This window comes from Python bivittatus, unplaced genomic scaffold, assembly GCF_059951505.1.
Source record: "Python bivittatus isolate LINGU-HERP-01145 unplaced genomic scaffold, Pbiv_v1 ctg000400_np1212, whole genome shotgun sequence".
Lineage (NCBI taxonomy): Eukaryota > Metazoa > Chordata > Lepidosauria > Squamata > Pythonidae > Python > Python bivittatus.
In genome coordinates this window covers 2,159,525-2,182,244 of record NW_028277073.1, presented here as the reverse complement: position 1 = coordinate 2,182,244, position 22,720 = coordinate 2,159,525, and the positions used below count along the sequence as shown (strand labels likewise).

The 22,720-nt window shown below is 39.2% G+C and overlaps 1 long non-coding RNA gene across 1 annotated transcript in view; it reads right to left on the bottom strand.

Moving 5' to 3' along the window:
• LOC148215171 (uncharacterized) overlaps nt 1-22,100 on the bottom strand; it is a 33,413-nt gene extending 11,313 nt beyond the window's left edge. The window contains exon 1 of the long non-coding RNA XR_015796705.1: nt 21,904-22,100. This is a non-coding gene — a long non-coding RNA (uncharacterized LOC148215171). The remainder of the gene's footprint in view (nt 1-21,903) is intronic.
• Between the last annotated feature and the right edge of the window lie 620 nt (nt 22,101-22,720).

Genomic DNA, 22,720 nt, shown 5'->3' with positions numbered 1-22,720 from the left:
TTAACTTTAATGGTTCTATTAAGAACACCTGAAATATTCCATAGCTGTTTTGCAAAGCTATTTTCTGCAAACTATCAATAAGTAATCTGTGCTGGAGATTTTAATCAAATTCAAGATTCTCAGTACAGAAGCATTTTTTTAAAAAAAAGCCTTTTTCTCCAATTTGGAAGGTATTGCAAGCATATATACTGGAATTCAAGTTAATAAATATTTGCCATTTTTAAAATTCAAAATTGTGTTGGAATGCCAAACAGAGCATGGGAACACAGAGAAACAGCACGACAATTAAAGGAGGAAACAGGGCTGTTAGGGAAGAGATTCTTGAGCCTGCTGGTGGGGAGTAACTCAGAGTAACTCCACCTTAATTACACTAGGCATAAGCAGTGTGGAAGAATTACTTTGGCAGGTTTTCAAGATTTTGTTATATTACCCTGTTAGCAGTGCAGATCTTTCCAGAAATCCAAGTGATTCTTGTTTCTTGAGCTTGCCAACCCTGTAGAAAAAATACTTTTTTTCACATGCACATCAGAGGTGTTTTAAATTAATTATTTTTAGATTTCCTCTGTTTTGGTGGATCAAATTAGGGACTTGGTAGGCCCTATTGCAATTTCAGATCATTCTGCTCAGAATTTAACTTTGAAAATTACTAATTATACAGTAGCTGATTCCAGCTTGTGCTTGAATATTTCTCTTCTTAGAGACTCTCTTTTTGTAAAACATATTAAGGGAAAATGTGCTTTTTTAATTAATTGGAGTTCAACTAATACTTTTAACTCTCTGGGAGGTATTTAAGACATTGATTAGGGATCTGTTATTCCTTTTGCCTCAGCAAGAAAGAGACTTAGAGACTCTTACACAATTGGAACAGATGTCAGGGTTGAAGAATTTGAATACTCTTTGAAATATATTAATCAGAAAGATTGGGAATCAGGATAGAAAATTAGGAAGTTATTGGTGTATTGTTTGAAATAAATAAAGTAAACTTTTATTACTGGAATTCAGACTAACGATGGATAGTTATGTAGTGGAACAATCTATTAATCAACATTTTTGTGATTGTTATTTTTTTTTTTTTTTATCTGTGCTCAGTCGTTACCGACTCTGCAGTGACTGCTTGGACGAGTCCTTGCAGTTTTCAAGGCAATTGTTTTTCGGAAGTGGTTTGCCAGAGCCTCCTTCCTAGGGCAGAGCCCAGCTGGCGTGCGCAGGAGGCGGGGTTTCCGTTGCTTCGCGCCCTTTTCAGGCGCGCGCGGTTTTTCGCGCTTACCGGCAACTGCTCCCGACTCCTTTTTTGTAAGGCGCCGCCAGCATTTTTCCTCCCACCGGAGTGAGAGTCCCCATTTATCTACTCATGTGAGTTTTCGAACTGTTGGGTTGACAGGAACTGGGGAGGAAACAGGAGCTCACCCTGTTAACGCGAAGGCTGGACTCGAACCGCTGAAGCGTCGACCATTTCTGGCCGGCAACTTTCAGCGTCATTAAGCCACTGCGCCACCGCATCCCCCTTGTGATTGTTATACTCAGTTATATAAATTAGAGACTTTTGTAACCAATCAGCAAATTATTAATTTCCTGAGACATATTGAAATGACTTCTTAAGAACATACAGTCGTGTGAAAAAGAAAGTACACCCTCTTTGAGTTCTATGGTTTTATGTATCAGAACATAATAAAAATCATCTGGTCCTTAGCAGTTCTTAAAAGTAGGTAATACAACCTCAGATGAACAACAACATACTGTATAACATATTACACCATGTCATCATTTTTTACAAAAAGAAAGCCAAAATGAAGAAGCCATGTGTGAAAAACTAAGTATAAACTTACTGCTTCCATAGGTATGAAGAGCCTAAGTAGCAGCCAGGTGCTGTTAATCAAATGCCCTTAATCAATTAATTATCAGCAAGTGTGACTACCTCTATAAAAGCCAAAGTTTTAGGAGTTTGCTGGTCTTGGGCATTGAGGTGTGTGTGTTAATACAATGCCAAAGAGTAAAGACATCAGCAATGATCTTAGAGAAGCAATTGTTGCTGCCCATCAATCTGGGAAGGGTTATAAGGCCATTTCCAAGCAATTTAAAGTCCATCATTCTACAGTGAGGAAGATAATTCACAAGTGGAAAATGTTCAAGACAGTCGCCAATCTTCCCAGGAGTGGACATCCCAGCAAATTCACCCCAAGGTCAGACTCTGCAATGCTCAGAGAAATTGCAAAAAATCCAAGAGTTACATCTCAGACTCTACAGGCCTCAGATAGCATGTTAAATGTTAAAGTTCATGACAGTACAATTAGAAAAAGACTGAACAAGTGTGGTTTGTTTGGAAGGGTTGCCAGGAGAAAGCCTCTTTTCTCTAAAAAGAACATGGCAGCATGGCTTCAGTTTGCAAAGTTGCATCTGAACAAATCACAAGACTTCTGCAACACTGTCCTTTGGACAGACGAGACCAAAGTGGAGATGTTTGGCCATAATGCAGAGTGTCATGTTTGGTGAAAACCAAGCACAGCATATCAGCACAAACATCTCATACCAACCATCAAGCACAGTGGTGGAGGGGTTATGATTTGGGCTTGTTTTGCAGCCACAGGACCTGGCACCTTGCAGTCATTGAGTCAACTCCTCTGTATACCAAAGTATTCTAGAGTCAAATGTGAGGCCATCTGTCTGACAGCTAAAGCTTGGCTGACATTGGGTCACGCAACAGGACAATGATCCCAAGCCCACCAGCAAATCTACAACAGAATGGCTGAAAAAGAAAAGAATCAAGGTTTTGCAATGGCCCCGTCAAAGTCCAGACCTCAACCCGATTGAAATGCTGTGGCAGGACCTCAAGAGAGCTGTGCATAAACAAATGCCCCCAAACCTCAATGAACTAAAGCAAGTTTAAGCAATGAACTAAAGAAGAGTGGGCCAAAATTCCTCCACAATGATGTGAGAGACTGATAAAGTCCTACAGAAAACGATGACTTCGAGTTATTGCTGCTAAAGGTGGTTCTGTAAGCTATTGAATCATAAGGTGTACTTAGTTTTTCACACATGGCTTCTCCAATTTGGCTTTCTTTTTGTAGAATAAATGATGACATGATGTAATATGTCATGTGTTGTTGTTCATCTGAGGTTGTATTTACCTACTTTTGAGAACTGCTAAGGACCAGATGATTTTTATTATGTCCTGATACGTAAAACCATAGAACTCAAAGAGGGTGTACTTTCTTTTTCACACAACTGTAAAACTATACTAGGCCACTACTGATATTGTAAGAGATCACAGAGACATTGCAATTTATGAAATTGGGAAAGTTCCCAGACTGGATAGATTCCCTCTTGAATGGTACAGACATTTTATAGATCTACTGGCACCTAAATTGCTGGAGGCCTATTAATCATGTGATCTTTATATTTTCTTCATCATTCTATGAGGTTTATATTAAAGTAATATTAAAGCCTGAGATTTGCTCATTGGAAGCCTTGCTCATTGGAAGGATCGATAATGAAGCTCAAGCTCAGATATTTTGGTCACCTAATGCGAAGAGAGATCTCTTTGGAGAAGACCCTGATGCTGGGAAAGATTGAAGGCAAAAGGAGAAGAGGACGGCAGAGGATGAGATGGTTAGATAGCATCACTGAAGCAATGAGCATGAAACTGAGCAAACTCAGGGAGGCAGTGAAGGACAGGAAGGCCTGGCGCAATATGGTTCATGGGGTCACGAAGAGTCGGACACGACTTAACGACTAAACAACAACAAAAGCCTGAGAAAGATCCTATAAGGTGTACAAGCTATAGACCGATATCTTAACTTAACCTGGATGCTAAAATATCAACAGCAACATCAGCTAGGAAGCTCTAGAGAATAATTCCATCTATAATACACCCATCACAATTTGGACCTATAAAACATAGACAAGCATTTGACATTTATCTGCAATATTCAATTATGGTGGTATCCTTTGGGATGTAGACATTTCTGAAAATTGTGATACCATTTTCAGTTCAAAGTGTGCACACAAAAATTCACTTTGTACCATAGGAGATGTCAGGCCCTATTCCTCTTTCAACATTTTGTTTGATCTTGCTGAAAATCTGAGCAATCTCACCAGATCTTGCTGAAACCTTGTAAGACTGGGATTTTTAGTGGGAGCTTAAATTATTGGTGACCCAGACCAGAAAAAGTTGCTAATCCTGTGTTAGTGAATACAATATGCATGTCACATTTTGAATGTGATTTTTTTTCTTTTAAAAATTACAGAATGATACAGAGATTGGACAGAAAAAAATATGGTATGAATTTAAGAAAAATTGGCACAGAAGAGATCCAAACTGAATCATATGTCTGTAATTTCCAGTCATAACACTAAAAGCATGCTCCTTTCAGTCCATTCAGTTAATATAGGTCTTGTTTTTTTCTAACCCAAAAAAAGCAAAGGGAAAAAATGTTTGTTCAGCATCTTGTTGCAGGCAGGTAGACTCAAAAGTACATCACAGTGAATCCAGAGATAGCAGATTATGCGTCCAAGATAATCAACTGTGCAAATTCTGAGCAGAGGTGTTCAGAAGGAAAAGAACAGGGCCAAAGAAAGGGAAGCAACTGAGTGAACTTCATTTGGACTAGGACCTCTTGCCACATACACAGAAAAATTGTCATTGTGCTTACATGAGCAACAAAAAATCTCATTTTCCTTTTGATTTTTAATATTTGTTTGGAACCTCTAGCTTGTGCTATTAGACAAGATTATAATACTCATGGTTTATATCATAATTCTTAATATAAATTACTATTAGATGCCAATGACATTTTATTATTTATCTCTTCACTTCATGACTCTGTTCCAGCTTTAAAGCATTTGATAAATATGTTTGGGAACATAGCAGGATATTCAATTAACTGGTCCAAGTCAAAATTGATGCCAGTAGGTAAAAATCCCTTCACTAATTTATTAAGCAACTTTCAATTTCATAATTATAACGATAAAAAATCAGGAGTCTGGTAGCACCTTTTCCGGCTAAGTTTATTAAAAGGCTCAAAAGCTTTTGTCAGTCAGAAAGATGCCCCCAGATGACTCCTGATTTTTTGCCAACTCAGGCTAACACAGCTCTCCTCCTATATAATGAATTTTTTTTTATAATAATATTTTATTGAAAATTTAAATTTACAAGGTTAAAAGTCAGAAATGAAAAAGAAAATGAAAAATACAAATTATAGGAAAAAGGAAAAGAAAATGTGAGATAAAGTAAAGGAAAAGAAGAAAGGCATGAAAAATAGATAGCTTCCAATCTATCTCAGGGTTCTTATCCTATGTGTGATTTCACATAAAATCACTTTAAATATGAATAAAGATATAAGGTTATATTTTTTTATATCAATAGATGATAGTCTTTAAACTGTAGTGGTAGACTCTTTGGGGCAAGGTTAATACTCTTTAAATGAATATATTTCTTAGAATATTACACATTCTGCATGGAATTCTTATGCACGTATCTGCAAAATATTTTCAAAATTTTAACGTGTCTATTAAAGAGTTTTCCAAATCTTGAATTATATCATTTTTATACTTATTGACTAATATCAAATTTTGGACAATTCCCTTTACTGGGAACTCTCCATCTTTGGCCTCTCTAATTCATACAGCATGTCAGATTCAGCCAGCACAGCCCGGTACGGCGAAGGCACTGCTCAGCTTCGCCTAAGTCAAATTCGCTGCCCAGGCGTGAGCAGAGAAAAAGGGGAAGTGAAACCGCAAGCGGATGCTCTGCTGATTGGCAACAGGTGGCGGCGCTTAACTCAAAGCCGCAAGTGGATACTTTGGATCAGTGCGGTTTCCCCTCGGGCGCTGCAAACAAAGGAAAGCGCAGAGGCTCGGAAGCAAAGCAATCAATGAATGATGGAGAACTCCTGGCTTTGCGCGCAAACAGGCAAACCCAACAAAGGCAACAACAGCACGACCCATAGACTGCAATCAGAAAGACAAAAGCACCGGACTGAATCTGCCATTTGGGCGAGGGGGGATTACTGTGGGTCATCTGTAACTAAGCAATGGGTAAAGCGCGGGAAAGGGGAAGCTATAAAATGCCATGTAAGCTATGCCAAGTGACCCTGGCTTTGTCTGTACTTACTTACGTTATGCCTGAGTAAACCTCTTTGCTGAACACACGTGTCCCGAGAGTTTCTCTGGGACGAATGGGGTAAACCTTACACATTATACCTTTAATTAGTAGGTTCAAAAGATAACAGATTTTCTCTTACTCTTATTTCATTTCAAAGATTGTGGTACATTACTTCTGGAAAATGGCATTTTGATTATTTTTCTCATGCTAAATTGATTCCAGATCTCAAAATTAACTTAAAAAGCTATCATAAACAAAATTTGGATGGAAGCTGGTATTTATAGTGTGGCTCGGTTAGTAGATTTTTTTTCTTCTTCTCCACTCTAAAGGACAAATCCTGCTTCCCTAGTAAAGTTCTTTTGTAATACCTACGATTAAAACATTTATTTAACATTCCAATTTGGATTTGTAGCATTTTCAGCTTTGGAACACAAGCAATTATTAAATTCTATGATACAAAATCCCTACAATTAGTCTTTATAAAATTCTATTGATGATGAAGCAATTTGATATGCGAATGTTAATGGCTGAATGGAATAAAGAATTAGGATTCTCTTTTGCCTAAACAATGGGTAGTTAGCATCAATACCAAAAACTTCAATAGATCTTAGATTATGTTTTCTTCAATTAAAAAAAATAATATTTTGGATTTATTGCTGGCTGGGGAATTCTGGGAGTTGAAGTCCACCCATCTTAAAGTTGGCCAGGTTGAAAAACATTGCCTTAAGCCTTGCAGGGAGAGCCAGTCTGGTGTAGTGGTTAAGGCACCAGGCTAGAAACCAGGAGATGGTGAGTTCTACTCCCGTCTTAAACACAAAGCCATCTGGATAAGCTTGGGCCAGTCTCTCTCTCTCAGCCCTAGGAAGCAGGAGGCAATGGCAAGCCATTTCTGAAATCTTGCCAAGAAAACTGCAGGGCCTTGTCCAGGCAGTCGCCAGGAGTCCACTGACTCAAAGACAAAGAAAAGAGGAGAGGAGAGGAGAGGAGAGAGGAGAGGAGAGGAGAGAGGAGAGGAGAGGAGAGAAGCTTTGCAGAGAAAGGCATCTGTGTGTGGAGGTTCAGAAATGCAAGACAGTGGCCCCATGTCATGCATGTTAAAAAGGGGAAGGGTTTTGAACGCACATTTGTGGCTACCATCTTGACTTTTTTTATCCTCACTATAGATGCCCCTGTTTGCAGAAGTGCAAAGAGTCAAACGCGCCCTCTGAAAAGGCCTCTACTTCACACCTCAACCTTTCTCAGATGCAGAAATGATTTAAACCCTGCCAAAGTCCCTGAAATCACAGAGTTACCAGCTGTATTCCTGCAGCTCTCGGGTAGGGCAGAGGAACATAACACTGGAAAAAGTTGCTCAGCCTGGCTTTGCTCTACGCACAACCACCCAATGCTCCTTTCTCTGCCAGAAACTCTGGATCAATATTGCTAGCCTTTCGCCATCTTCAACCCAAAGTAAGTTCCCTGAGGGCAGCAGAATGCGAACAGAACCATACCTTTTACAGAATAGATAATTGATGCGTCGGCAATCCTCATTCAGTGCCAGCTTCATTTGTTTTGTCTTGGGAGGGGGAAGAGGGAAAAAAATCCATCAGCTGAGGGCAGATGGAAGCAGATCAGAATGGATTTGATCCCATTTGTCAGACTTCTGAACTGGTAAAGTGAGTATTCTCCTTGCAACTCATATATGGGTATCACTGTTATTTCTTCAGTTTTTTTCGGTGAAAGGCAACATGTACAGCAGGGTTCCTCAACCTTGGTGACTTGAAGATGTGTGGACTACAACTCCCAGAATTCCCCAGCCAACATGGCTGGCTGGGGAATTCTGGGAGTTGAAGTCCACATGCCTTCAAGTTGCCAAGATTGAGGAACCCTGCTGTACAGTACTTTTCACACTATAGCTCTGAATACTGATATGATAACTGAACTATACTTTAGGAGAGTACACTGCATGTGTTCAGCAGCACATCACTACATTCAAGTGAGGAGGAGACCTGTGTGCATGCATAAGCTCTTCTTCTTTGCACACCCAGCTACTTTTCAGATTTTTTGCACATTTATTGTCTGCCTAAAAGCACTAACGGAACAGCTGAGGCTGGGCAACCTGATAGGAATTTGAAGTAGCCTAAAAAGTTTGGAAAGGCCTGTTTTAAAGATAGCACACCCACCTTTACCCCAACTGGCTTTTAGGTGAGAAAGGATCCTGATCATGAGCAAGTGATCTTCAGCAGATGTCCTGATCACAAAAGCTTGATAATAGATTTTGATCAAATGCACTGCTTTGGGTCTTTTCTTTTCTTTTCTTTTCTTTTCTTTTCTTTTCTTTTCTTTTCTTTTCTTTTCTTTTCTTTTCCTTTCTTTCTCTCTCTCTTTCTTCCATCTATCTATCTATCTATCTATCTATCTATCTATCTATCTATCTATCTATCAATATATTCTCTTCTTCTGACAAAAGGTTCATGATACTGTGAACTAAAAATATTGAGTATTTTTATCCAGCATTGCAGATGTACAATCTTCCTCTTTTCCAGCCCAAAATGTGTTACATTCTTATGTGTGTATGTGTGTCTTTGTTGAGGCTAACCACAAAACTGGCCTTGAAAACCAAGTTCAAAAACAGACTTTCTTAACTGGTCTTCTGAATCCACAGAAGACTTTAAAGACTTTAACCCTTATGTTACCCTACCACACAGGTGCTTTTCAAAGAAAAGTGAGTCTATTCTTCACCCAAATATCACGATTTATGTGTGCTATTTTGCCACTTTTGTGCAGATTCATCACTATCCCAAGTCTTCTCCATTTCAAGACTATGAATAATAATTCCAGTAATTAAATAAACAAGAAACTAGATGATACAGAACAGATACATTGGTTTGTGTGAACTGAAACAATTAATTTGTTCTGACAGGAAGCATAATGTTTTCAATTACACAAGAAACCAGCTTGTTTCTGCAGCAGTGAGACAGAAAAAGAAATCAAGATGAAATGTTAAACAGAATTCAGCTGGCTAAGAGCATTCCTCCACATACACGCATACACATTTTTGTTGTAGGCTGCTCTAACTTTCTTGCTAGATTCTGTCTTCATTGACCTCATATTTCAGAGTGATGAGACAATTTCTATCCTCTTCTTCACTTTTAATTTAATTATATTGATGGATCTCCCTGGGGGGCGGGGACAATAGGCATCAATCACATTTACCTGGCTTGCATTCCATACTTCCACAATCAATCAAACCCCTCTTATATGCAAAATTACAGACGGAACATGTTATTTGTGCCTTTTCATTCATTCAGCTAGAGCACTTTAGTGAGCACAGAAGAGATATATTTTGTAACATTTATATCAATGGTTTTAAAGGCAAGGTATATGGATGATCATGATCTTACAATGCTATTTAATAAATTGAAATAAAACCTAGAATGATTAAAAAAAACAACTGAATTGTTGAGCAGAAAAGGTACATAGAAACACTGCCATTTTTATAAGTGTTATGCAGATATACTGTAATGTCTGCTTTATTTATTTCATAAACCAAGCATCCTACCTCCAAAATTCTGGTATGAAAGATTAATCACACACACACACACACACACACACACACCCAGTTTAATCAATTCAGTCCTAGGGCCAGTTGTACAATTACTTCATTACAATATCAGGTTAATGGGGAACAGTCCTGCCCTACATAAATCTCACAAACTCTGGTTCATAGTGTCGCAGTGAAGTTTTCACCAAATAAATTTCTGAAGACCTCCATTTAAAAAGTCAGTGATACCAATCAGTTTGGAAAAAGTTCCCAAATAATTTCTAAGCCTCTGGGGCTCCACTGATCCACAGTCATAGTCTTGAAATGGAGAAGACTTGGGATAGTGATGAATCTTCCCTAGAATAAAAAAGAGCACAGCATAAACTCATCCAGGAAATCACAAAGAATTCCACAACACCCAGGGTTCTGTATGTCAGATTCAGCCGGCGAGGCATGGTAAACTCCGCTGCGCAACTGCTCAGTTTCACCTAGTCAATTTCACTGCCCCAGGCGCTAGCAGCAGAAAAGGGGAAGTTCAGACTGCGAACTGATTGGCAACAGGTGGCGGCGCTTAACTCCAACCGCAAGCGGATATATTGTATCGCTGCCAGCTCCCCTTAAGCGCTGCAGACAAAGGGAAGCGCAGCGGCTTGGAAGCACAGCAATCAGCGCGCGATTGAGAATGCCCGGTTTCACACACAACAGGAAAACCCAACAAAGACAACAACAACACAACCAATAGACAGCAATCAAGAAGACAAAAGAACCGGAGTGAATCTGCCATTTGGGCGAGGGGGGATTACTGCGGGTAATCTGTAACTAAGCAACGGGGCAAAACACGGGAATGGGGAAACTATAAAATACCATGTAAGCTATGCCAAACCAACCCTGGCTTTGTCTGTACCTACCTATGTTACACTAGTAAACTTCTTTGCTGAACTTGCATGTCACGAGAGTTTCTGTGGAGCTGAACAGGGTAAACCTTACACTGTAGGCCTTGCTTGTGTTGGCTTAAGTCAGTATTCATGACTCCACCATCGGAAAAGCACTGGTCATGAATGAAATTGGGCAAGATTCTGAGCGCATCCAGGATAAAATCCAAATCCTAATACCAGGCATATCTGCAAGGCCAGGTTGGCCTGTTGTGACTTTGAGCCACCAACAGTTTCTGGAGGACAGAAACATATATATCTTCTGCTCACCTCCTGCTACTGCACAGAGGCAGGAACACTCCTCCACTGCATTTTCCCAGCTTTTCTAAAGGAAGTTCTGCTGCAGCTTCTGTTACAGGACTTTCTTAGCAGCATACTGGTTATAAAACATGTTTGACGTGGGGAACATCTCCAGTCTGAAACCTGGCAGAAACTTAAAAAAAAAATTAATTCTTATTTTTCTTTTCTACAGCTACCTACTTTTCCTCCAAGCCTTTTTATTTTAATAAGCCTATCAATGCTCTATTTAATCATCTTTCCAGTCACTTGAGACCTGGGGATGAAATCCTTCTAACTTGGTGACCAGAAAAATGATGAAACGGTACAGTAGACTTATTAAAAAAAAAAGCTCAGAGGGAAAGGAGGTAGCTCAGGGAAGGAAAAATAATGATGATTAAAAAACAAGTTTCTGCCAGGTTTCCCACCATCTAACTGATCTCTTTTGGATCTTATTCCTTAGAAGTCTGCATGTGATTGATTCTTTCCTGGGTTTTGGAAAATCCCCTCCTGGAGTGGGCTCTCTCTTCTCTTCCCACCATTCAGTCCTGCACCTTATAAAATTCAGACAGAAGCCCCAACAAAAACCTCTCTGGCCATTTAATCTCAAGAGGGGAAGAGAAGTTATGTTAACACAGAGATTTAGTGAAATACAGCTCCTCGGTCTCTTTTCTAGAGGCATAGTATGATTAAAAAAAAGTCAAGAAGGTGGATCCAATAGTGCAATCAAAGCTCTCCCCATTTTTATGTGCATTGCAAAGGGGTCTTTGGAACCAGTGGGAACTTACCTGGCTAGAGGTGTTGCTTACAGTAGTATTAGCTAGATAAATGGCACACAATATTTTGTGTAATATTATGATTTCAGGATGGCAAGTGGATTTGGATTATTTTTCTTTATTTCAAATAAGAATACTATTTTAAAACAGTCTTTTGAACACACTTAGTAGCTGGGTTCTCCAGCCTTTGGGAGATCAATACCAAGATATTGATCAATGTTTTTGCAGATGGTATTTTGTATTCTGATTTAGGGAAGAACAAAGAAGAAAAATCGGAACGTGTATCTAATAGGAGGTACTATAAACATGCAAAATCACAAAATTTTTAATGACACTTCTTAGTGCAATGCAACTGAAAAGCTTAAAAAAAATAATCATACTCCTAATTGAAACTTCATGGAAACTGCCTTAAGGAAACCAGAGCACCCTGAGTGTCTCAGCAATTTTAGATTTAAATTAAGTTAGAGTTTGATTTCCATTTCAAAAGGCCATTCCAAGCTGATAAGGTAAAGTAGAGCACAATTGTTTAAAATGCTCACTGGAAATGTTCAGCTGGAAAATTAGAAATCTGACGCATACCCACCAAAATCCATAATTTATATGTCAAACTGTTCAGTTCCACAGCTCATTTATGAGAAGAAGTTAGTATAAGTCAGTTCTTGGGTTGAAGTAGAACTGTTTTCCTTTACTGAATTATCCAGACTTGGATGTGTGGCATCATTGTGTTTAAATGAATTTAAATATTAATAGTACTTCTCATGACTGAAAGTTCTGAGGCAGCTTAAACTGAGACAGTTTAAATGAACATTGAATTCTGATTTTCTTTTGCTATTTTAAACAAACTGCTGTAAAAACCATTGGAACAAATCATTTACTATTTCAGGAAAAATACTAGGTGAAGAATTTAGCAGGGTGAACACAAAATCCCACTTCTTTCTTTTGCTTTTTCTTTCTTTCAGATTTAAATGGGAACATTTAACTGGGCAGAATAAACCCTGAAAGAGAAGGAACAAAGGCTTCTTCTTTTACAGAGAATATAAAATCATCATGATAAAACTGGAAAGTAGCTAATTTAATATTAAAGAAGGCCTAGAACATAAATTTTTACAATCAATCTTTTCAATCAAATTTTTGAATAATATGCAAACCGTCTCACTGCCAACTTACATATAAGAATGCAAGATATCAGGGAAAAATAACAGATACGGTATGCGCCCGCTATGAACTTTTGTTCCCACTGTCTGTTTTGCTTTTCTCCCTTAATTCCATGCTCTCTTCTCATAAAATACAGCAAAACATGAAGCTCTTTATTATAGTACATCCAAACATCCAATTCTATCACGCGAGGCTTCAATCTGGATAACATTTTCTTTCAGACAACATACTGCATGTATGAATTAGCTAACTTGCCCCATTTCTGTTTTACCACAAAGAACAGCTACATGAATTGCCTCTGTTAATCACATGACCGTCAAACTTGGGACCCTGCTGGTCTACCAGCCACCCTGCTGCCTGGTGGGATCTCCCTCTGAACTTTTGGATTTAGCCTCCCCACCAGCACTTCCATGAAGATGACAAAATGCTAATTCATAATAAAGAAATGGCAGTGCTACTTGGGTGTTTCACCATCATTGGACATGTTCTAGTGATGGGGACGCATCAGTTTGGATTCTTACACAAAACTGGGAATTATATCCTCTGGAACAACCCCCCCACCCCACCCCATGGCTCCATATGGCTCTCACCCTGATGGCCTTTATTGAACATGTGGCGGTTCTCCTAGGCCTTGGAGCAGAGGTGGCTGAGCCCCCGTGGGAAGTTTTATTGTTATAGACAATTTGCCTTCTTGGACACTTATGATCTGTTCCTTTTTTTTTTATTGTTCTTTTTTTTTATTTATTTTTTTATGAAAACTGCCCAGAGTCTTCTGGAGTCAGTCAGCCTCTAAATTGGATTAAATCAATCAATAAATAGAATCAATATCCAGAACTGCCCTTTCAACTCTATTATTTCATTCTAAAACATGTAAGTACTTGCCAAATGCTCTATGGGTTTTTTTTAACCTTTATAATCTATAAAATCAACCATTTACAATTTTTGAGAAAAGTCATATTATTTAAATGTCTGTGAACTACTGGGTCACTTCAAATCTGCCATTGCTCTGGCAGGTTTTTAGGTAGTTTAAGAGGACACAGTTATCCCCCCGCAAAAAAACTGTGTGTGTAACAACCCTACCAAATTCAGCAAATGTCATATCTAAAATTTTCATTGGCATTACATGATCAGCAACACAAATAGAAATTAATGCACTTTAGACAATCAGTGTAACAATTACATTAGGCTATTGACCTCAAAGATCCATTTATAGACTACTCGAAGAACAACGGCATTATAATTTATTCTGATATCAGTAAAAGTTGAAGTTTCATTTGCAAAAAATATCAAGATATTTCCATCTTTTGCTGACAAAAACAGAATAGATTAGTTGAAAGACAATTTTTCACTCAGCATTAACATAAAAACACAGAGAGAATAAATAACAGCAGAAGTTTAACAAGATTAGCATTCAATGAACAGAAAGCAAAGAAAAGAAGAGGAAGAGAGCAAGTAAATTATTAAAAGATGTTAAAGTTCAGAAACCAAGGAAAAAGAGAGCCACCAGTATTGACGTGGGTCATGTCTTCACTGCACTGTGCCGATTGCTGTTCCTGACCTGTGCTCTTGACTCAGGCGCTTTAGCAAATCTTGTCCAAATTGAGACATTTTGACAACAGCTTGCAAGCTATTCAATCCAGACTGAAGGCTACCATGTCCTTCTACTGGACTATTTACCCACTGCTGTCCCCTCCCAACTTTCTGCTCCGGAAAGCAGTGGCCAGTCGCCTTTCTTCCTGTGGATGGGTCTTCCTGGAAATATATACAGGTAGTCCTCATTTAGTGACCACAATTGGAACCGGCAACTTGGTTGTTAAGAAAGGCAGTCGCTAAGTGAAACTGCAACTGTGTTTATGGTCTTACTTCAGCTTTCCTTTGCTATCAACAAGCATATACATGCAGGCACAGCTAACAGTTTTTTAATAGTCCCTTCTTACAGCCTTATTGCTTTCTAATGTCACTTAGAGCTGTCTTTACCACGGACTCTCTAATAGTACAATCGGTATAAGTCTTGCTTTGTCACTACAAGTTACTAATTCAAAAGCTAGCGGGTGTGATTTTTCCTTTTTAAATTACTATTTTCTTTTCTCTGGGCCAGCTAATTTTTTAAAAAAATTAAGTCCAGGGTCGCCCTGGCTATTTAGGTAGTAAGTATAAAAACTTCTTACCTCAATTGACTGGGGAAATTATTTATTTACTAAATTTTTATGGCAGCTCATCTCATACACATGACTCTGGGCAGCTAACAATTAAAACAGAATACAAACAGAATACAAACAACCAAAATTGAAAACAACATAAATAACATAAAATAGCAGCCAAGAACACGCATAACATCCCACACTCAATGCAACCACATAACAGGCCCACCCATACTAACAGGCCCAGGCATGAAACAGTTAATTCCTCAACCTAGCATGTCGAAACAAACGTCAGACCTGGAAAGCTGTCACTAGCTTCTTGTTCATTTTACCTTTCTTTAGGCCTAGCATAGAGAACAGAGGCCCTCTGCCAGAAGATCATACATCACCAAAGGTCTCAGTGATTGACATAATTCTCTCTTCAGTCTCCATATCGAGAGTCAGAGCCCGGGGTTATCATGAGTGATGTCCATAGCTGCCATGTTTCTTTTTCCATCACCTCATCACCTAGGTGACTAAGAAGGGAGGAGAGTGCTGAGAAAACTCAGAAATTTTTGTCTCACATAACAGACAGAATGGATGGATGGATGGATGGATGGATGGATGGATGGATGGATGGATGGATGGATGGATGGATGAATGAATGAATGAATGAATGAATGAATGAATGAATGAATGAACGAACGAATGAATGAATATACACACATATACACATACACATGCACATACGTACATACACACATATATACGTATTTATGTATTTCTCTGTGTGTGTGTGTGTGTGTGTGTGTGTATGCAAAACTTGCAACACATGCATACATACTGTATATCCGTACAAAACCATAGATAAAACCCTAGGACTGGGCGGGGCATGGGGAGTATGTCTGGAAATTCAAGACTTTCTTGCATGATGAGCTGCAGGAACCATTTCAGCATTCAAGAATCCTGAAAAAGACATTTTTAAAAGATAATATTGTTTATGGATTTGAACTGCAATTATTATTAAAAGCAAGCATTCTCCAGATTTGCTGTATCACCATAGAGTTCCTAAACAACCCACAGTGTTTCTTAAATAACAATTGGCTTGAAAAGCCAACATACATACAAATTCTTAACTTTCAAAGCCAGCCACATTCAAATTGGATACATTTGAATCCTATATAGCCATGTTCTGAACTGAGAAAAGAGGGAAATCACTGAAGATTCACAATGCTTAGTTAGCAAAACTTACCATTTCTTACATCTTCAAATGGCAGTGTGAACAGGGAAAGGCAAAAAGCACAATATCACTGAGAATTTACAGTGTGAGCATTTCTCTAGGAACCGAACTTTGCCAGGATGAAGATGACTCAGTGGGACAAGCTTACATAATGCTGAAGGACGTTGCTGGATATTTCTTGCTATTCATGACTTAAAATAAAACAGATACATGGCACTGGGACATATATTAGCTTATATGCTCTCTCTGTAACCTGTCTTCCTCCAAAGGCTTCATATATTGCACTGTGTAGGATTCTTCAAAAAAATTTGGTCAGGCTGATCAAATTTTTAGAAAGTGACTGAGTGTCATGGCTAAGTGGGGATTTGAACCCAGCTCTCCCTAGTCTGAACCCAACAGTCATATAACTGAGTTGCACAGCTATAATCCAGGACATTTACAGTAACAAGGTCAACCAAGATATTGCATGATCATTGAAGAGCTAAATCTCCAGCTCAGCACTGAAAAAAAAAGTGGGATAAAAATATAATAATGATAATGATAATTAATAGTATGGAAAACAGTAGAAATTCAGTAGAATGCTAGAGAGAGATTACTGCTAAGCTAAAATCATAATCTAGCCTGTGAGATACAGGACAAAGTTCCTAACAACAAGCATTAGATCTTATGAAATACGTTGCTCCATACAGCCTTATTTTCAAATCTCGTAATTATTGCTTTACACAATTACTGTCTTGTTCCATAATTTCTATTCTTCTCTTTGGGGTGTACATGTACGCTATTATATAATTACCACACTGTCATCCTGAAAATATTATCATTTCACTGATAACAGCTAGAAATAGGGATGCAAAAAAAAAATAATAATGGTGGGCGGGGTCCATAGTGGATTTCTTGGGAGCAAAATTATGTGATCTACCACATATATGTAGTACTAAACCAAATCCTTCAGCTCCTGTCCTCCACTCAAAGGTTTTCATATCCATATCACTTAAGTGTCACTAAGTTTTCTGAAACAATTGAAAAAACCTTTCTTACTTTTACACCTGGAATCATGTTATTTAAATGAGGACATGGCCTGTAGGATGCTTTTCTAGACTTTATTTATTTATTTATATTTACTGATCAAATTTATATGGCCGCCCATCTCACAAAAAGCCACTCTGGGCAGCATATGATCTACTCAGAAGCTTACTACAACAGTGACCAGGCTAACAGGCACAAGACAAGCTTTTTCAGCGCCAGTCCATCATTTTGGACAAGTATGTTTGGCTGTTTGGGTTTTAACAGTTTCTGGGCATGCTTTCTTCACCCGTGCACCTGCATACACTTGCCTACAAAGGTGCATCCTCATTCACCCAAAAATCTTCTCATTAAGACACAGCATGCACAGATTTGATTTATGGAAAGCTGGCTTACTGTTTTAGGAGAAATGTATATTTCTATCTAGGTCTTTCTCAACCTGGGAACCCTTCAGGTTTATGAATCTAAGTTCCCCAAATGCTCAGCACTGTCATTCTGGTTGGGTAATGCTGGGAGTTGATATCCCCATATCTGGAGGGCTGTTAGGGGAGACCAGTGTTTCTCAACCTTAGCAACTTTAAGGTGGGTGGACTTCAACTCCCAGAATTCCTTAGAATTCTTCCAATGTCGGGCTTAATCCATTCCAAAATTTATACATACTCACAATATCGAGTGAGATATAAACTTTAGGGCAGTGTTGTCCAAACTTGGCCACTTTAAGATGAGTGGACTTCAACTCCCAGAAGTTCCCAGCCAGCCATGGCTGGCTGGGGAATTCTAGGAGTTGAAGTCCACTCATCTTAAAGTGGCCAAGTTTGGACAACACTGCTTTAGGGCAAGGGGTGAAAGCCACCAGATATCCCATTCAAGTATTCAAAAAGCAGTGCATAACATCAAGTCCCTCCTTCTCCAAGGGTGGTAGATGGACTTTAATAGAGGTGCTCCTAATGACACTACTAACTTCTCTCACTGAGAACCCAGGATCCGCCTACCTTTCCCAAGATCCCTACTAAAAATGGAGCTCCATGCATCATTTCCCACTCCAAAGGACTGGACTGTGCAGACTGTGAGACTCTGAACTGAGAGCACAGAAACCTATGAGGCCAGTCCCCTTGGTTCCCAGGCTAGGAGCATCATTATGACAACATAGGCCAAAGCCATCAAGGGGATGCCCAAGTCTCCTCTGACTCAGAAAGGCAGGAAGAAAAAGCCAAGGTGCAATCCTGGTCACATATACCTATATAAAGGTTTGGACTTCCATATACTGCAGTGGGCAAATCTTCAATCTTGTCTGCAATAAAGAGATTGCTGTAGCTGAGCTGAGTGTGAAAGTCGACTGCCGAGTGCGCAGATTCCTGAAGAAGGAGTTAAGCATCTGAAGAGCAATATTCATAGCTAAGCCTGGCATGCAGCCTGAAAGAAATCAAGTCTCATAATCCTCATAATGCTAGATGTTAATGGGAATGTACCCCCTTCCTCAGCCTTCTCCCTAAGGGTGGTGATCTATTTTTTTGTTCTGTTTCCCCGTGAGAAAGAAGAGGATTTCCAAGTAGAGTCATCCCATATATAGTGGGGGTGCGCTTGCAGGAGGCTGTGGGCCCCGATGGCTTCTAGTCATTCAAACAAGTATCATATCACAAACTGCTTCTGAATTGGCTCTTCATTTCCAAAAAAACCTTTGCCTTAAAAGCCGGGCTATACTTCGAAGAACACAGAGCTAAACACTCTGTGGGTCAAGGAAATTGTTGTATATGCATGCACAGATATACATTATCATAATCTTATCATGGACAGGCTTTGCTCCAAAAAGTGACAAAGCAATACTCTTTCCCTGAGGAACTTCCCTGGTATTTTTCAGCTTGGCTGTCAGAAAGAAAAGTGATTATTCAAGTGAGGTTTTTTATGCCTGTTTTGTTCCTGTATTCTGTAAGACTTTTATTAAAACATTTCATGTGATGTTTTAACAATGTCTTAAAATTATATTTCCTTTAAATTTTACTGTTATTAACCAACTTTCATAAGTTAAAAGATGGAGTATCAATTAAATTCATAAATAACAAGATGTTCTTAGGTCCTGAGGGATTAAAGACATTTTTAAATTTTCTCAAAAAGAGAAAAAATGTGTCTTCTGCTACAGTTATCTTATCACGATGGGACTCATTTGAGATAGGAGAAGGAGAAAGAAATGGCAAGGAATGATACTCACCTATAGAAAGAACAACAGACATATCTAAGGCATTCATTTAAAGATGATGTCAGAACAGCACCATACCAGAGAAACCAGGTACAGGCACTCAAGAAAAGAAAGAAAAAGGAGAGAGGAATACTTTTCATAATATGAATCTTCTGGTTATGCTACTGTCATACATGCACTTACAATGCAAGTGCCCTCTAAATGTTGCGGTACAGAGCATTTTTTAAAAAAAAGAAGCTTGAAATTGCTCTGAAAAAGAAGATCTTTTTTATAATTATACCTATTCTAAGCACTGACCAAGGTACTAAGGCCAAATAACAAATCTGGGGAGAAAACTCTTCAATTCAGACCTGTTTGATACCTGAGGGCCAGACAACAGCGCAAAATACCAGATGTGATGTCTGATATATTGTGGTTAGTGACTTAATGAAGCATTTATGTTCATACAGAATGGCCTTTTCATTTATCACATAGACCAAAGATGCTTCACAACATGTTGACAGTTAATGATTTGAGCAGGGTTTTAGATTTTTGGATAGTGGGAGGGGTGCCAGCAGAAGGATTGATCCAGTACACCACACATCTAAAAAATATTTTGTTGTGATTAGTCCATCATACCTACACACAGGCTGTATTGCTAGATTTTTAGAACCAAATAAATGTTTGCTTCACTTACACAGGTCCAGCTAATTATATACAGCACAACTGGAGAGATGCAAAGCATGATCCTGCTAATCAGCTATTGTGCAGGGTTAAAAAAAAAATAGAATAGGGACTCAGTCCAGCCTTGGCTCTATGTTCCAAATACCTGCTTTGAGTATTCCAAAAATCAACCTGGAGCTACATTGGTGAGGGTCAAAAATCTGGACAACCAGTAGATGTTGCTGCCACTTAGTGGTCTCATAGAGTTTTGCAGCCCAGATACAATTTCCCCTTATACAATATACTTTGGCTCCATTGGTAGATCATTTTCTGATTAGCTATAAAGCTCAGAATCCAGTTCCATTTCTCCACTGTGAAAATGAAAAGCTTCAAATGGAGAAAGCATTTAAAGGAACATGTTTTCCTTTTCTTAGTTTGCCTCCAGATACTACTGTGAATCAACCACAATATATTATTATCAAAGCTTTATTACTGAAAATAAATATCCCTACTATCATTTCTTTGGCTGTACTGGGCAGATGAGCTTCCTTCAGGTTGCTGTGACAGGTTTGTGAGACGTTCTGCTGATAAAATCGTAATTGTTCAAATCTCAACTCCACATCCACATCTTCAGGCAACTAGGGATGGGATGAACTTTGCTTTTGTTAAAAGGAATGGCGCTTTCACTTTCACCTTTCAAGGAACCACCAGCACTTCTCCACCTGAAGAAGACATCTCGTGATCCAGAAGTGTTAAACAACTTCCACCCAGTATCCAACTTACTTTTCTTAGGGAAGATGTTCAAGAAGGTGAGGCTTGATTACCTGGAAAGAGTTGGATCCTGTGGCTCCTGAAGAAGTGGACAGGATGCTCAGGACTATTAACTCATCCACCTGTTTATTAGATCTATGTCCCTCCTGGCTTTTGAAGGCTGCTGCTGAGGTGATATGCATTTGAGTCCATGTGGTGGTGCTGGCCTCTTTGAGAGAGACAGGGGTGTCACTAGCCTTCAGTGAGGTGATGGTGTACTCCCTCCTCAAGAAGCTATCACTGGACCCAGTATTTAATCCAGCCTCCAATCTTCCCACATCAAGGAGGTTTACTGAGAAGGTGGTCAGTTTGCAATTACAGAGGATCCTGGGGGAAATGGATTACCTAGATCCATTCTAGTTGGGTTTCCACTCTGGACATAGTATGGAGACAGCATTGATCATCCTTGTTGATGACCTAGGGCAGAGCCAGCAAGGGGCTGGTGCTGTTATCCTGGCTTTCCTGAATATTTCAGCAGCTAATACTATTGATCATGGTGTCCTTCTGGACCAGCTGTGGAGAAGAGGAGAGGAGCGTGGTGCCATGGTGGTTTTACTTTCTCCATGGCCAGTTCCAATCAGTGTTGGAGGAGAGACCAAGCCCAAAGCCCCTGGTTTGTGGGAAGCCTTGGGGCTCAATGTTTGTCAGTGCTTCAAGGTAGACCGGACTAGAAAAACAATGCCATGTAGGTCAGTACTGCTTTTATTATAAAGCTATAGTACAAAATAGTACTATAAATAGTATAAAATCTCACAAGTGAGAATGTTCTTCCCCCTTCCCTCCCTTTATCTTTGCATGAACTGAGGAGGGGCTTGTCTGAATAACTCACGTTATTTTCTTGGCCCAATATCAGGGTCTTTTTTTCTGACCATTGCCTTAGTTGTTGTAATGGTATGTGGGAAAGGCCTTGGGAGGCAGAGTGAAGGGATGCTGCCCAGAGAATGGTCAGACAAGAGACAGCATAGCCTGTGACTGGATACTGGGTGGGGCAAGAGGCTCAGAAGGGACTCTCCCTAGTTTCTCGGGCTGTAAAAGAAATGACAGGAGAACTGTACTTTCAGACTTGCAAGATTCTGTTAATGTAGCTTTAGAATAAAGTAGAATTAGCTCACCTGGTTGTTTCCTGTCTGGTCTACCTGGTAAGGCTGACAGTAGTCGCTCTTCCTCCTGTTCTTCAAAGTCATTCCCTCTGCCCTCTACAATGTTCTTTCCCCTCCCACTGCATGAAACAGCTGGGGGAAGTCATCAGTCTATTCAGGGTCAGGTATCATCAGTATACTGATGATGCCCAGTCATACATCCTGACCTCTTGTTTTAAGACAGTGCTCATTTCCCCTTGATTTAAGACAGTGTTGCTTTTCCTTATGCAGCAAAAGGGTTAAGCAGTATGCTATTCTTAGGCAAGGATATAAGATAATCACTTTGGCCTTGGAGAGAGAAAGTACAAATTGTTCAAGCCAATGCCAGCTCTCCTGGTCATAAAGAAAAACTGTTCTTTTGGAAATTAGGCCAGACAGACTAACCACACAGTGCAAAGATTTGTCTCTTTTAAAGCAAATGGATTAACGGGTGGGATTTGGAAAAGGTACAACAGATAACTGTACTGAAACACCTACTTAAATATATACATATCTGCAATATTTCCCAAACTCCCCTCTGTTTGTTGCATTTTTGTATTTTAAAGCAGCTTTTGATTTAATCTCCAGAGCCCATTTATGGGAAAAACTGAAGCATTTGATCACTGATAGATGCTTTTTGGTGCTAATATACAAATTGTATGACAATATAAATCCAAAGTCCCCACTCACAATTGACCAGATCTGAATGATCTTCAAAAGCAGCCCCATGGTGACCAAAAAGACATAGTAACTATGAGAGGGCACTCCCAGTTCAGAAAGGGGCACAATTGCCAACACTCTTTGAACAGCA